The 16,500-nt window shown below is 42.8% G+C and overlaps 2 pseudogenes; one reads left to right on the top strand and one right to left on the bottom strand.

Annotated features, from left to right (window-relative positions):
• Window positions 1–12,538, top strand: part of LOC136171508 (low molecular weight phosphotyrosine protein phosphatase pseudogene) — a 49,117-nt pseudogene extending 36,579 nt beyond the window's left edge.
• LOC136171509 (large ribosomal subunit protein uL23-like) lies at window positions 9,707–10,169 on the bottom strand (annotated as a pseudogene).
• Window positions 12,539–16,500: the final 3,962 nt, after the last annotated feature.

The following is a 16,500-nucleotide window of genomic DNA, read 5'->3' as shown; positions in this document are numbered from 1 at the left end:
ACAGAGATATTAGACATAGATATATAGTTATACTGATAGCTCCAATTCCAATGCAAAAAACGCCTTTTCTGTATCTGTAATTTCTTTCCCCAAAAGCTGGAAGTCTGTCTCCCATTTACCTCATGCCCAAGAATATACAGGTTGTAGTTTTAGAATTGCTAATTCCTAGCACTACTAGAAGTAAACCTAATTAGGGTTTGATTTGTTTACAGTTTTTTAGGTAAAAGTTACATACACTGAAATGAACAAATCCTAAGTATGCAGTTCAACAGCTTTTGACAAATAGGTATGCCCATGGAGCCCATACTTCTTTCAATAATGGTACATTCATCTCTGTATGTTCTCAGAAAGTTGCATCGAGTTTCTTCCCAATTAGTCCTCCCACCACCTGGGGCAACCAGTGTTCCTGTATTTTGCTTAGTCTGAAGACATCAGCTTCTTGGTTTTGAGCCCCTGTCTTCATCTTGTGCTCTTCTCCCCTCTGAGCCTCATGCCACCTCAGTGCCTGGACTGAGAGTTTCTCATATCTGCTCTTCCTTAGCAATCCCAGATTTGATTTTCGGTTCCTCCTCTAGTCTTTTTCAATTTCTTGGTGCCAATGAATATGCCCCTTCTATGGAGTAGATGCTGATTCGGTTCCTGCACTAATTTATATTCCTCATTCCTTCTGGATTTTTGACCTTGCTCCAAGGGATGTCTGGCCTGGAATGTGTTTCCAGGACAATACAATAAATGAAGGATAGTTTCAGTAAAAGGCTCCACACCTCACACTTGGCAATATCTCCCTGTCTGATCCTGCTCAATGCTTGGATTCTGAGGCACACCTATTCCTCTGTTCCTAAATCTTGCTTCCTTATTCCGGTTGGGTGACAGTCACAGTTCTCCCTTCACAGTGACAGCCAGAGCCAACAGCTGGTGAGGCTTTTCTCACAAGGGTACCTTGTGAGCATGACTGTGATAGACAGAAACCATGTATCTTGTGGGTGTTTAGTAAATGTGAAACCACTCAGCCCACCACTAAGACATGGCAACTGGCCAGAGTCAGGGGCATAGTTAGAGAAGGTGGATGGACCCTGTGCACCCTGTAAATGTGTAATGAATAACTCCCTTTCAGTAGTACTCAGCCTAGCCAGATCTATAGTGTGTAGGGCAGAAACTAAGGTGAGGCCCCAGAACCAGAAAATCACACTCGTATTAATATTAAGGAAACAGTGAGGCTATAATAGCTCATTTTCCAGGCTCCCTAATGAAAAGAGTTAGTGTGATACAATCATGAGGGCTTCTGAAAAGGCTCTTTCACATGAAGGTACTTAGCTCCACCCTTCATGTTGGCCCTTGATTATATTAACCGTTTAATAAGCAGTTGCTTGTTTGGATTTTTGTGTGCTTGGATTTCCCCAAGCAAGGCTAGAAGCTTCTTGAGGGAGATGACAGTGTTGTGCAGTTTTCTGTTTCCTCTTGCCTCAGCACCAGCTCCTGGTCAGGTGACAGGACGTGTTCAGCAGATACTTCTGTATTGAACTGAGTCTTCTTAGTGTTCTGTCGAAAGTTTTACTTTCATTTTAGGTTTGAAGGATTTGTTAACCAAAGAAACCACTGGTTACACACACAATAAGCAATTTCAATATTTAACAGGGGATTGTTTGACTTAATTTCAGTATACAGTCATTAAAAGAAAATAAATAGAAACAATAGAGAGGCAATAGTGTGTACATCACCAGATTGAGCTGACACCTACATCCAGACTTGAGTAGCCCTGAGTAACAGCAGTCTGGGGTCCCAGTTGGGAAAGGGTCCCAGGGAGCGTGTCTACCCCATGGGTGAAACTACAGATTGCCACTTTGGGGGCTGCCACTTATAATCTCAAGCTGCAAACTGATATCATCAGCAGTCTGTGTGCGAAAATGTGAACTGTTACAATGCTATTTATTTAGCCTTGTGAGTAATAAGACTTCTTAGACCCCAGGGGGCTGGCCAGGCTTCCAGGGGCTTAAGAATTCCAAGACCTACTCCCTTCCTTATCTAAAGTGTCACCTGCCTTGTTGGTAACAATTGGTGTGCTTGCAGACAGGCAAGGTCCAGGCAAGGTCAGAAGTTGGTCAGAGGCCTGCTCCTCTACTTCTGAAACCTGAACAAGACTACCTCCATTTTAATTTCCCTAACTCACTTAGTGAGGTCTTCTTCCCAATGTATCCTAGTTCCCAGTGTAGTACGAAGCACAGAATAGGAATTCAGATTGGCTGAATAAATCACGAGCTAATTCCATTTAAGTTGTTGCTAAATCAAAGTATCATTCCTTTTAGGAGTCTGAATTTTTTGGAGAGGACAATAGTGAAGGGGCAAATGCTTAATAACTCAAGTGGAAGTCATCTCATAGTGGAATTATAGGCAACAAAGAGCCTGGATAGCATAAAGGGGTCATTATATTCTGCTGATGGGCCCCTTTTGCTGCTTATCTTTCTTGAATTTTCTCTCCTATTCAATTTTTACTTGATTCTTTTGGCCCATCAGCAAATTGTCTGTTACAGCTTCTTCTAAGTGGCCCTGTAGACACCAGAATCTCCTAGTGGTAAAACTTCTAAAGCTTTCTGCTTTCATCCCTGCTAGCAGTACTGTGGAGGTTGACACCAACAGGCAGGCAGCCAGTGACTCTGTGGGGCTGTATCCCCTTCTCGGCAGGCAACAACATTCGGGGACTTGGTTCCAACTCTTTTGCTCAGGTGCCTAGCTGTGTAGGGTCTATACCTGCTATGCCTACCAGTGCTGACCTGACCTCATTCAAGCTCTCATGTGTCTTACTGAGATGATCTTGATTCTCTGCTTCCTAATGAGTCTACCTGCTGCTGGTTCTGGTAAGATGGAAAGTGATTTGGCCCTCATCTCAAATTTATGATTAGCCTCTTACTGGGGCCACTACCCAACCCTCTAGGCATTATATGCAGGACAAGGCCAGGGAAACATAGGCCATTCAGAACCCCAAGTAGAACTCTAACCAGATGAGCTGGACTGGGCCACAACTGAAGTGGGCAGTTTCATTTTGATCCAAAGTCAATGGTTCTCTGTCAGCCTTGGCTTCAAGTAGAGTCATCTGGGAAAACTTAAAATTCTTATGTCCAGGCCCCATCTCCTGAGCTTCTGATTTAGTTAGATTGGGATATAGCTCAGTTGGTAGAGAATCCCCCTGCAATGCTGGAGACCCTGGTTCAATTCCTGGGTCAGGAAGATCCTCTGAAGAAGGGATAGGCTACTGACTCCAGTACTCTTGGGCTTCCCTTGTGGCTCAGCTGGTAAAGAATCTGCTTGCAATGTGGGAAACCTGGGTTTGATCCCTGGGTTGGGAAGACCCCCTGGAGAAGGGAAAGGCTACCCACTCCAGTATTCTGACCTAGGGAATTCCATGGACCTTATAGGCCATGGGGTCACAAAGAGTCCAAAACGACTGAGTGATTTTCACTCACTCACTCAAAGGCCTGAACATGTTTATTCTTTCTTATGATGAGCTTTTATTTAAGTGCTAAAGTACTTTTGTACCAGAAAAAGCTACGAGGCCATCACTAGTACATTTGAATTTATTATTACAAATTTTTGTTATAAATTTTGATTGTTGTGCAGTGTTCCATGGAGCACACATGTTTTACCAATCACCTGCCATTGTTGACCATTTAGTTTGTTTCCAAGTTTTAACTATTATATAAAGGAAACATAATGAAAGCAATCTTCCTATGCATTTTTCTATTTGAAGCACTTTGTACTTCATTAGAAGAAATCCCAGAAGTTTTATTACTGGAAAAAATAGTGTGAAAATACTTTAGACTCTTGATATTGCCCAATTGCTCTTTGAAAGGCTCTTAACCAATTTGCACTCATTCCAAAATGGATGAAAATTTCCATTTCACCCAGCATGGGCCACTTGCTAATGTAACAAAGCATTTATTCTTTATTTCAATGTGTGTGTCTACATTTGAGGCTTATATTTTAAGAAAACCTCCCCAAGAGAACAGCAGTAGTCTTGACTAAAAGTTGGCCAAGCCCTAAGTCCCTTTTCTTTGGCCCCTGGAGAGCTTGTGCTCTGATGGCAAAGGCCCAGGAAAAGAACCCCGAGGAAATATGCACTAAATAAAAGAGGCCTCTCTGCTAAGGCCTCAGGCCAAATGGGCATTTCATAGGGAGGGGCCCTTCTCCTCTGGCTGCCTTGGGTTGGAAGTGACCCAAAGAGAACCAAAAGCACATGACCCCAAAGAGAAAAAACAGGAGAAAAATCTGTATGCATGTCCAGGAGCTTGGAGTCTCTGCCAAAATTCTGGGTGAATCTACTCCCCAGTCCTTGATCCTGACTCATAGAAGCCGCTGACTGTGCTGACTACGCCCAGCAGATGTGCCTCCTTCATACCCCCATCCCTATCGCCTTGGCTTTATTATTTTTTAAAAATTGATGCTATGTATTTATTTTTTATTTGGCTGCATGGGGTCTTAGTTGCAACACACAGAATCTTCGTTGTCATGCAGGATCTTTCTCTTTGGGGCACAGAATCTCCAGATGTGGCACACAGGCTTAGCTGCTCTGTGGCATGTAGGATCTCAGTTTTCTGACCAGAGATCGAACCCGTGTGCCCTGCATTGCAAGGCAGATTCTTCACCACTGGACCACCAAGGAAGTCCCCGCCCTGGCTTTCTAGATTATTATTTTTTTTAATCACTAAAGAGCTATTGAGTGAGTGAATGAAGTCGCTCAGTTGTGTCCAACTCTTTGCGACCCTGTGGACTGTAGCCCACCAGGCTCCTCCGTCCATGGGATTCTCCAGGTAAGAATACTGGAGTGGGTTGCCATTTCCTTCTCCAGGGAATCTTCCTGACCCAGGGATTGAACTCGGGTCTCCCGCATTGCAGGCAGATGCTTTAACCTCTGAGCCACCAGGGAAGCCCCTAAAGAAATACTGGTAAGCATAAATAATAAAAACAGAAACGCCAAATTTGGAAAGCTCCCCCTCACCTACTTCAATTCCCTTTCCTAGGTGTAACCTGGTGAATGTGCATTCTTCTAGATCATTTACCAATACTAGCATGTGGGAGACTGTGTGGGTGAGCATACAGGATTTTTTAAATATATAAATGGAATCATGCTTTATGTAGTTGTCTCCAGCTTGCCTTTATCATTTAACATTAGAGTGTAGACCATTTTCTGTGTTAGTTAACGTAGAGCTGCCTCGTTCTTTTTCATGGCTGCATGATAACCCATTGTATGTAACGATAGCATAATTTAACACATTGTGCCATTGGATGCTTTGCTTGCTTCTCATTTTTCTCTGTGACAACAATGCTGCAGTGGATTCCTTTGGGTCCATGTTGTTGTGCCATGTACTGGCTTTGAGTGTTGCCACTGCCAGAAAACTCCTGGCTCCAACTATTCATACCCTAGGGTATCTCTGCTCCTCTGGGACTCATTTAGACCCTGGAGGAGCACCACCAGGCTCAGTCCTGACCTCTGCTCTCGCCCTATTGTTTTGCTGTTGCAGTCGCAGGACACCTTATGGCCCAACTTCCAGAGTCCTGACAACCCCACTGCATCAAAGTGAAGGTGTTGGTCGGTCAGTTGTGTCCAACTCTTTGCGACCCCATGATCTGTAGCCCACCAGGCTCCTCTGTTCATGGAAGTTGACAGATAAGAATACTGGAGTGGGTTGCCATTCCCTTCTCCAGGGGATCTTCCCGACCTGGGTATCAAACCTGGGTCTGCCGTGTTGCAGGTGGATTCTTTACCATCTGAGCCACCAGGGAAGCCCACCAGGGAAAGGTGCAAAAAGTACAGCTAGTGTCCCTCTGACCATTGGGAGGGAAAAAGAAGGCCAGCTTCTCCAAAGGCAATCAAGCTGGAGGAGGTATCAAAGTGGTTTTTAAGATTTCCACTCTTACATCCCGGGATGGAGTGAGAGTCCAGAACAGCAGTAAATCACTGATGTAGGAGACAGAAGCAGCTGAAGTGGTGTGAGAAACTCTCTTCAAAGCAGCAGAGGGAGCCAGAGTGTGTGTGTGTGTGTGTGTGTGTGTGTGTGTGTGTGTTCCTAGACCCAGGGTGTGTGTGTAGCCCTAGACCAAATGTCCTTGCCCATGGATGAAGTAGCCAATCCTTGATCTAACATGTTGTTGTACTTTTGTCCTTTACGATTTTCAAGCCCCCTCATCCTGTTAGAAGCAATAAGGGCTGATGAGAAGCAGGCTGTACTCTGGGAAACAGGAAATCTGGTTCCATTTATGACTTCATCAGGCCCTGCCATGGAATTTTCAACAGCTTCAGTTTGCTGCCCTGTGTTTTGTGTTTTGAGACTCTCTTGTCTAGAGGTGCCATCTGCATCTTTGGGGTGCAGGGGTTCGATTTCTTGCTTTGTTTTTCCTACAAGGTACTGCTAGTGTTAGAAGTGAGACAGGCAGGGAAGCTTTGTCATTTGGAGACGTTTGCTGTGTTTGACTTACTCTGCTTGCGTGTCTCCTTCATTTTTTACTTTCTGGACACCCAGAATGAACATATGTTTGTAGTAGTGGAGGCTGGGGATGAACTTCCTGTGTGGCAGCCCTCCTGAAATGTATTTTTGCACGCACAAACGCAAAGGCAGATGTTGACCTGCTCTCTCAACTCTTCGAGAACTCTCTGGGGAATGGTGATGTGGTCACTGTTGGAATAGAGCAACAAGCAAGTCTGCTTTAATCAGGGATGAGCTACATTTGAGCAGTAGTAAAGTTGCTCATGGAAAAGTTATTTAACTTTTTATATAAAGCTTGGTGAATTTGTGCAAATTGACACACCTATTCCACTCAGATAACTACTACCTGGGCCCAGAAGTAAAACATTATCAGCACCCCAGTAAACCCCTGTGTCCCCATCCCAGTTACTAATAGTGGTATAACCACTAATGTGTCCGACTCTTTGCAACCCCGTGGACTGTAGCCCATCAGGCTCCTCTGTCCATGGAATCAAACCCAGGTCTCCTGCATTGCAGGAAGATTCTTTACCATCTGAGCTAACAGGGAAGCCCCAACCTTTCAATATTTATATTAATTTTGCTGTTTTGAACTTTATATAATTTGTGAAGTTTTTTACATTTTGCATAAATCTTGTTCATGTATTCTCATTACCACATGAAATTCACGATACAAATATACCACAGTCTACTTACCCATTCTGTGTTGGTTGGACTTGGGGTCAGTTTCTCTTGGGGCCGGTTGACATTATTCTGCTATGAACATCATTGCACATACTTTCAGTGCCTGTGTGCATGCGTTTCTGGTGTATGCATTCCTACAAGTGGAATTGCTGGGTCATGGGGTTTGCATACATTCAGCTTTTAATAGACCTTGGAAACAGCAGTGCTGAGGGTTAGGAATGTATTTTTGATAGGGGACAGAGCACAGGACCAAGATCAGGCCCCAGGCAGGGGGCCCCTCCCAGGCTTAAATTATAGGGGAGCCAGAGCAAACCATTCACCCTCTGTGTTTCCTCAGCTGTAAAGTGGAAATAATCAGTACCTGCTCTGTTCCTTGCTGTGGGTGGGAAAGCCCTCTCTGCAGAGTCTCAAGTTGCATGGATGGAAGCTGTCATTAGCATGGAAGCAGGGGAAGGAGGCTTTTAATTATTAACAAGAACTAAAGAACAACTATACTTATGTAAATTTCCATTTCCAATTAAAAATCCAGAGATTAGATTAACTGCTCTGCTAGGCCGAGTGGTTTTGCCAGAGGGGCCTGTAGTATTATTCTCTCAAACCCAGACACAGAGAGTAACCTCCCAAGGCTGCCTCCTCTGTTTCTTACCAGAAGATTCCTTACCTGCTTTCAGGCCCAATGGTTTAGTTGCTAAGTCGTGTCTAACTCTTTGCGACCCCATGGACTGTAGCCCACCAGGCTCCTCTGTTCATTGAATTCTCTAGGCAAGAATACTGGAGTGGGTTGCTATTTCCTTCTCCAGGGGGGCTTCCCCACCAGGGGATCAAATTGAATCTGGGTCTCCTGCAGTACAGGTGGATTCTTTACCAATTAAGTCATGGGGTCTTCCCAGTTCTTCCTTTCAGTCCCCAAATGCCTCAGCTTCCTCCTTTTCTCTGCATCAGCCTGGGTTTTTTTTTTTTTTTTTTAATTTTATTTTATTAGTTGGAGGCCAATTACTTCACAACGTTTCAGTGGGTTTTGTCATACATTAACACGAATCAGCCATTGAGTTACACGTATTCCCCATCCCGATCACCCCTCCCACCCCCCCCCCTCCACCCGACTCCTCTGGGTCCTCCCAGTGCACCAGGCCCGAGCACTCGTCTCATGCATCTCACCCGGGCTAGTGATCTGTTTCACCATAGATAATATACATGCTGTTCTTTTGAAACATCCCACCCTCACCTTCTCCCACAGAGTTCAAAAGTCTGTTCTGTACTTCTGTGTCTCTTTTTCTGTTTTGCATATTGGGTTATCATTACCTTTTGATCTGAAAAAACCGTTTAGTGCGGCTCTGCCTAACTGGACCAGTTCTAGGGCACCAGGGAAGCCAAAGGACATGTGCATTCTACATCCTCTTGCATTATTGAACCTCAAGTTTGAGTGATGACAGGGAGGTGCTTTGGTCTCACAGTGAAACTAAAAATTGACAGGCATTTATTCTATCAAGGTTGTGCTATGCTAACTCAGGGACTGTAAAAAGTAATAATTGAAAGTCATGTCAAAACCTCTTCCATCCCATTGGTTCCCAAGCGGATAGTCACACAAGTAGGTGGCAGTGCCCTCTTCTGGCCAAAACCAGACTTGCATGACTGTGGCTAACAGGAGACGCTTGTGACTGGGGTACGGGGCAGGTCGTCCACTTGGGAGCTGGCACATCTCAGGGTTAGTCTTGTAATAGTGGATCACATTTGGGAATCCACCCTCCCTTTCCTCTTCAAAAAGGAAAGATCACAACTATGAAAGTTAATTTTATTCTGTGGTTAACATTGAAATCGGTACTTTTCTACCTTCATAATGCGGGTGGGCCTTTATCCTAAACAGCAAATACTGAGGTTTCCCAAAGAAATTCTGCTTCATGGTCACAACAGAGAAACTCTGTGTTTCTGGTCTACAGACTTTAAATTCAATACTACAACATCAAAACTTCCCTGAATTTTCAGCCTGCCCTACAAATTCCAGACTTGTCAGAGCCCACAGTCACATGAGCCAAATCCTTAAAATAAAACTATGTGTGTATATGTGTGTACAGTTGACCCTTGAATAATGTGGAGTTTGAAAAGTGAAAGTGTTAGTTGCTCAGTCGTGTCTGATTCTTTGCAACCTCATGCCTGTACCCTCTAGGCTCCTCCATCCTTGGAATTCTCCAAGCAAAAGTACTGGAGTGGGTTGCCATTTTCTTCTCCAAGGGATCTTCTTCAAGGGTCTCCTACACTGCAGTCAGATTGTTTACTGTCTGTACCACCAGTGAAGATGAAACCATTATTATGTCACAAAAGTAAGTTCAATAAATCTTGGTAATTATTTGAAACAGCAAAGCTATTCTTTTAAATCTTAACATGAGGCTTCCATAAAGTTTAATCTTCATAATACAACTTATCATCAATTAATAGTTGTGCCTTCTGACAATTTAGAAAAACTTTCACAAGATTATTTAATTGATCAAAATCTGTTATTTTTTTTTAATAGTGAAAACTTTTATACTTGGAATTAGCCAGCTGGACTCAGTTTAGATGATCCCAGTTTTGCAGACTACATCCAAAGCATCATAGGAGCCAGTCAAACATATGCCTTCTTCTCTCCGTTAGGCCTGACCAAGGTGTTAACCTTAGCCATGTCAGTTTCGTAGAGCAACTTCACATCCTGTTTCATGTGGTGCTTGTTGACCTTGACATCCACAGTGAACACCAGTGAGTTGCTGTCTCCTATTTTCTTCACAGTTGGTTTGGTGGTGAGGGGGAACTTGATGATGACATAGTGGTCAAGCTTGTTTCTCCTAGGGGCACTCTTCCAAGGATATTTGGGCTCTCTCCTGAGCTGCAGTGTTTTGGGCCTTAGGAAGGTAGATAATGTCCAGATCTTTTTTTTGTGGCTGCGGGCGCCTTTCAACACTGTTTTCTTAGCCTTCAAAGCCCTTGCTTTGGCTTTGGCTTTGGAGCAGCAGGGGCTTGCTTCCTTGCCCTCAGCGTCATCTTCAAGCAGCCAAAATCTGTTTGGTTTTGTTTTTTAATTGGAGGATAATTGCTTTACAATGTTGTGTTGATTTCTGACATGCATCAACATGAATCACCATAGGTATACATATGTCCCTTACCTCTTGAACCTCTCTCCCACCTCCCACCCCCTAAGTTGTCACAGAGCACCAAGTTTGAGCTCACTGCATCATATAGCAAATTCCCACTGGCTATTCTCTCAATTCATCCCACCCTCTACTTCACCCACTGTGTCCACAAGTCTGTTCTCTATGTCTGTGTCTCTATTCAGTTCAGTCAGTCACTCAGTCATGTCTGACTCTTTGCAACCCCATGGACTGCAGCACACCAGGCTTCCCTGTCCATCACAAACTCCTAGAGCTTACTCAAACTCATGTCCATCGGAGTTGGCGATGCCATCCAACCATCTCATCCTCTGTTGTCCCATTCTCCTGCCTTCAATCTTTTCCAGCATCAGGGTCTTTTCAAATGGGTCAGTTCTGCACATCCAATGGCCAAAGTATTGGGGTTTCAGCTTCAACATCAGTCCTTCCAATCAACACCCAGGACTGATTTCCTTTAGGATGGACCATTTGGATCTGCTTGCAGTCCAAGGCACTCTCAAGAGTCTTCTTCAATACCACAGTTCAAAAGCATCAATTCTTTGGTGCTCAGCTTTCTTTATAGTCCAACTCTCACATCCATACACGACTACTGGAGAAACCATAGCTTTGACTAGACAGACCTTTGTCGGCAAAGTAATGTCTCTGCTTTTTAATATGCTGTCTAAGTTGGTCATAGCTTTTCTTCCAAAGAGTAAACATCTTTTAATTTCATGGCTGCAGTCACCATCTGCAGCATCTCTATTGCTGCCCTGCAAAGAGGTTCATCAGTGCCATTTTTATAGATTCCATATATATTCATTAATGTATGATATTTGTTTTTCTCTTTCTGATTTACTTCACTCTGTATACCAGGCTGTGATTCATCCACCTCAGTAAAACTGACTCAAGGGAAAGATGGCTGAGCAGGTGACCAAGTCGGTGCTGTTCGTGTGTCTGGGTAACATCTGTCGATCACCCATCGCAGAAGCGGTTTTCAGGAAACTTGTAACTGATCAAAACATTTCAGATAATTGGAGGATAGACAGTGCAGCGACATCCACGTATGAACTAGGAAACCCTCCTGATTATCGGGGGCAGGCTTGCATGAAGAAGCATGGTATCCCCATGAGTCACGTTGCCCAGCAGGTTACCAAAGAAGACTTTGCCACTTTTGATTATATACTATGTATGGATGAGAGCAATCTGAGAGATTTGAATAGAAAAAGTAATCAAGTTAAAAACTGCAGAGTGAAAATCGAACTACTCAGGAGCTATGATCCACAAAAACAGCTTATCATTGAAGATCCCTATTATGGCAACGATGCGGACTTTGAGACCGTCTACCAGCAGTGTGTGCGGTGCTGCAGGGCCTTCCTGGAGCAGGTCCGCTGACCAGGCCATCCCGCTGTGGCCCAGGCTCGTCCCCCCAGGCCATGTGTCAACTGTCAACAGTGTCCCTTCCGAGCCAAGGCCGCAGCCCTCCCTTCAGCTTACTCGCTGTTTCTCACCTGACAAAATAATTGTAGATGGAAATCAGTCTTTGTGTTTAGCAAAAGAGTAAATAAAAAGTCTTTGATTCAGATAGTTTATGGGGTAAGAGTTCCTTAGACTAGCTAAACCTCCCACTTTGCCCCAGTTACAAAATCAGTGGAACAGTCGAAATAGTGGAGCAGCACAGTAGAACATAATGAAGTGAAATAAGACGTCCTTCCAGGAACCTGCACTGCCTCTCCCTTTGGATGGGCCCCTGCCTGCATGACCTCTCGATGCCAGGACCTGGCGTCCAGTGACGTTGGTCGAGTGTCACACACTCACAGTGCCCACGCGTGCATTTTCAAGACAGGAAGGAGGGAGATTTGTGGGGTTCACCTTTAGCACCTTCACTCCTTCTTAGTTTGTGTCTGTGTAGCTTATTTCATAAGGAAGTCAACTTATTTGTTCCCATTTGACCCCCTTTGCCTCTGGAAATGTAATTATATCCAGGAGAAGGACGTGTATACTGGTTTATCTTATGGTCAGCTTGGGGACTGTGTCTGCTTCTATATGCATATAATTGCCTGAATGTCAATTATAGATCACCTTGTGTGGGAAAAAGTATTAAGTTGGAAAAAGTCCTTTTATGTTGGAATACTCAAATATTGATATATTAAGTATTCTTTTGTCAGTGCCTGGTTATAGGGAAATATACATAATTTGTGCGCACTTTGAAATAACTGATCTAAAATTCATATGAATGTATGTCAGGCAAAATTGTTCTCAAATAAACTGGGGAAATTAGAAAAAATTTTTAAAAATAAATAAATAAAAATAAAACTGACTCAAATGTGTTCCTTTTTATGGCTGAGTAATGTTCCATTATATATATGTACACAGCTTCTTTATCCATTCATCTGTCGATGGACATCTAAGTTGCCTCCATGTCCTAGCTATTGTAAGTAGAGCTACCATGAACACTGAGGTACCAGTGTCTTTTCCAGTTATGGTTTTCTCAGAGTTTATGCCCAGTTAGTGGGATTGCTGAGTCATATGGTAGTTTTAATTCTAGTTTTTAAGGAATCACCATACTGTTCTCCATAGCGGCTGTATCAGTTTACATTCCCACAACAGTGCAAGAGGATTCCCTTTTCTCTACACCCTCTCCAAAATTTGTAGATTTTTTGATGATGGCCATTCTGACTGGTAAGACCTGTTTTTAAAGTTAGCCCAATGGTTATATTTAGGTGGAGAGATTTTGATTTATATATATATATTGTGTTTCCTTCAGTGATTCATCAGAAGGACCCATGAGACCTAGTAGCAGGTTATACTCACTGAGATTTATGATAGCAAAGGTTCAGAGCAAAAGCAGCAGGAGGAAGATATGCATTAATGGGATCAAGAGAGCGTTAACCCAGGCTTCCAATGTCCTTCCTTGTCTGAGGTCACACAGGACTGCTCTTTCTCTCACTGTTGACCATGGACTCATCTGTGAACTGTCTTTGCCCGTAGAAACCTTGTGAGTCTCAGAGTCCAAAGTTTTTATGGGGAGCTGGTCATATAGGTATATCCTGTTATGCAACCAACCGTGACAAGGCAAACTCAGGACCCTAACAATGAGACCAAGTGCAGACCGTCGATTTTTATGTTTGTGCAAAGCAACCTGACAAGCAGGTAATGATATGGTCCATTGCTCCAGGTATATATAACACACCCATCAATCACTAACAGAAGGAACACTCTAAGGCCACATTCCCAGTGGTTGGGTAAGGGTTAATCATCGGTCCCTTGAAGACAGGTAGTGAGTAGACAACCAGACCTGCTGAGTTAACTCTTTCCTCACAGTCTGTATTTCCTTAAATGTCTATGATTAACCTCTATTATTTAATCAGAAAAGTGACTATTACTATAAAGGCATCCATAGTTAATGATTTTCCTTTTTAGTCATTTATGGTGCTGCTTTGTGATCTCTGTTCGTTTCCCTGTAGTCAGCAGAGCTGCCGAGAGAAGTAAAGTCACCCTACTAGACACTTCCTGGATGGCCAGCAGAGCCTTCATACTCTGGGAAAACCATAATAACAGGATGGGGCAGCACGCGGGAAACCTGGAAGGAGCCACAGCAATACCTAGTTCAACTTCCCCACTTTAGAGATGAGGCAGTGGGAATACTAAGCAGTGAAAGGGTTCGCCCAAGGTTCTAATCTTAGGTCTTTTAATTAAAAACCTATCTTAATATTCCTGAAATGGGAAAAGGCAATGTTTGATCAGTTGCTTCTGATTAACTTTAACTTGGGCAGAACTGATGGAGCCCTGCCTGAACTAAGCATGTATGGTCCAATCTCCTTTGGTCTACATAGAGGCTCCCCATCCCTTCCCACCAGCCCCTCCCTTCTCCCGTGGCCCTACAGAAGCACCAGGACTCTGTATCTGGAGCCTTGCCCATGTTATTGGGCCAGTGGTCTGGCTTGGAACCTGGGAAGAGCTTAGTTTCAGCTTTACTAAAATTTCTCTTTCTTTCCCCGTCGGTGACTCTGTTGTAGTTGGCAGCTGGTATCTGTGGTGGCATCTTTCTCTCCGTGAGTGCATGCTTAGTCACTCAGTCGTGTCCAACTCTGACCTCATGGACTGTAGCCTGCCAGGCTCCTCTATCCATGGAATACTCCAAGTAGGAATCTCCTGGAGAAGTTATAAAGTTACTGGGAACTAGTAACTCTTAATTAGTATAATGTTTACCATTCTGACATGTTCAATGAAAAGTGAAAGTGAAGTCACTCAGTCATGTCCGACTCTTAGTGACCCCATGGACGATAGCCTACCAGGTTCCTCCAGCCATGGGATTTTCCAGGCACGAATACTGGAGTGGGTTGCCATTTCCTCCTCCAGGGGAATCTTTCCAACCCAGGGACTGAACCTGCGTCTCCTGCATTGGCAGGTGGATTCTTTACCACTGAGCCCCCTGGGAAGCCCATCTGCCTCCCACTGGGCTGCAAATTCCTTGAAGGCCTCTTGGAATCATGGTATCCCTCTGAGGGTATGATTATAGGTAGTGAAGTCAAGGGTTTGAGTTCTGGCTTAGCATCTCACTGGTTTATGTAATTTGAGTGAGTTACTTAATGGAAATAATACTGCCTCCCTTATAAAGTTACTGGGAACTGGGAACTCTTAATTAGCATAATGTTTTTACCATTCTGAAATGTTCAATGAAAAGTGAAAGTGAAGTCGCTAGGTCGTGTCTGACTCTTTGTGACCCCATGGACTAGAGCCTACCAGATTCCTCCGTCCATGGGATTTTCCAGGCAAGAATACTGGAGTGGATTGCTATTTCCTTCTCCAGGAGATCTTCCCAACCCAGGGATTGAACACGGGTCTCCCACATTGTAGGCAGATGCTTTACTGTCTGAGCCACCAGGGAATTCCAAAATGTTCAATAAATGTTGGCTATTATTTTTTTTACTAGGTATTACATTTATTTTGGCAAACTCTATTCTCTGATCTTTTTAAACAGTTTTATTGAAGTAATTGAGAGGTAACATACACTGTATATATTTAAAGTATATAATGTTATAAGTTTTAACCTATGAAACCATAATCAAGTTAATGATTACATCCATAATCTCCCAAAGTTTCCTTTTATCTTTTTATAATTTAAAATACTTTATTGCTAAGAAATGCTAACTTTCATCTGAGCCTTCAACAAATTGTCATCTTCTTGCTGGTGGAAGGCCTTTCCTTATATCTTTTTGTAATCCATTTATTTGTCCTCAGGCAAATCACTACTTTCTTTCTCTATGGATTAGCTTCCATTCCTTAGAATTGTATATAACTGGAATCATATAGTGTGCACTATTCTTTTGGCTTCTTTCACTCAGCATTATTTTGAGTTTCATCCAGGCTCTTGAGTGTATCAATTGCTCAGTAATTCTCCTCTGTTGAATTTATCAAAGGCTAAGTAGATATACCACAATTTGTTTATGTATTCACCTCCTGATGGACATTTAGGTTGTTTCTGGTTTTGAAATATTAGAAATAAAGCTTCTGTGAACATTTGTTTATCAGTCTTTGTATGGGCACATACTTACATTTCTCCTGGGAGTAGATAAGGTAGGTAAAGATTAATATTTTTAAAGAAGTTGCCAAATTATTTTCCAAGTGTTTGTACCACTTTGCATTCTCCTCAGTAGCATATGAGAGGTCCAGTTGCTCTGCATCATCGACAACAGTTGGTATGATCAGTCTTTTTGATTTTGGATATTCTAATAGGTTGTGTAGGGGTATCTCTTGGTGATTTTAATTTTGATTTCCCTAATGACTAATGATGTTGAGTGTTTTAAAATATGCTCTTTTTTTTTGGCCATCCATGTATGTTTTTGGTGAATTATCTGTTCAAATTATTTGCTCAATTTTAAGAATTTTTTTTTTTAATTCTCTTTTTTCTTTTTTAAATCATGAAAGTATGAGAACACATTTACAGGAGACTTGGTATTTGCACTGTTTCAACGGGGTTTTTGTTTTCTTATTTTTGAGTTCTGAGACTTTAAAATTCTTAATTTAAAGAAATACAATTTATTAGTTTTTTTTTTAATTTCAGGGATCATGTTTTTGGTATTCTAATCCAAGGTCACAAAGATTTTCTCCTATACTTTCTTCTAGAAGTTTTATAGTTTTAAGTTTTACATTTAAGCCTGTAAATGTTAAGCTAACTTTTGTATATGGTGTGAGACATAAATCAGAGTAGTTTTTATCCCCCTTGT

This window comes from Muntiacus reevesi, chromosome 7, assembly GCF_963930625.1.
Source record: "Muntiacus reevesi chromosome 7, mMunRee1.1, whole genome shotgun sequence".
Lineage (NCBI taxonomy): Eukaryota > Metazoa > Chordata > Mammalia > Artiodactyla > Cervidae > Muntiacus > Muntiacus reevesi.
The sequence above is the reverse complement of the archived record's forward strand: the minus strand, read 5'-3'. Positions and strand labels throughout refer to the sequence as shown.